Consider the following 400-nt stretch of genomic DNA (forward strand, 5'->3'; position numbering starts at 1 on the left):
TATCGGAGCAATTTCCGATACTTGAATCGGAACAACTCTTAATCTCAAACAAGACTTTTACCCATTCTTTTTAAGGTTTTCCATTGTCTGCGCTTGAGTTTCTGTATCCAGACAAAACATTAAAGGTGACGGGGTGTTTTGTGTTGAATTCAGAGTCAATTTATGATTAGTTACCAAATTTATCTTTAGAAGAATTAGGAATTGGACCATTTTCAATATTGCGATAAAAACACTTAATAATTGTAAATATCCTTAAAAAGCTATCTAGTTCACCAGCATACAGCTTTATATTAAGTTCCCGATCTGATTCCTGAAGGGGAGCCCGCATCTTTCCACTCATTCCAAAATCCTAACCGTGGCTGGAGGCTCAGCTTGTCTGTTGTAAACCCCCCCCCCCCCC

At 38.8% G+C, this 400-nt stretch overlaps 1 protein-coding gene across 2 annotated transcripts in view; it reads left to right on the forward strand.

Moving 5' to 3' along the window:
• brd7 (bromodomain containing 7) overlaps positions 1-400 on the forward strand; it is a 9,715-nt gene that overhangs the window by 4,916 nt on the left and 4,399 nt on the right. The gene's annotated exons all lie outside the window — the stretch shown is intronic.

The sequence above is a fragment of the Morone saxatilis genome, unplaced genomic scaffold (genome assembly GCF_004916995.1).
Source record: "Morone saxatilis isolate NCDOM2014 unplaced genomic scaffold, NCSU_SB_2.0 Contig11, whole genome shotgun sequence".
Taxonomy (NCBI): Eukaryota; Metazoa; Chordata; class Actinopteri; family Moronidae; genus Morone; species Morone saxatilis.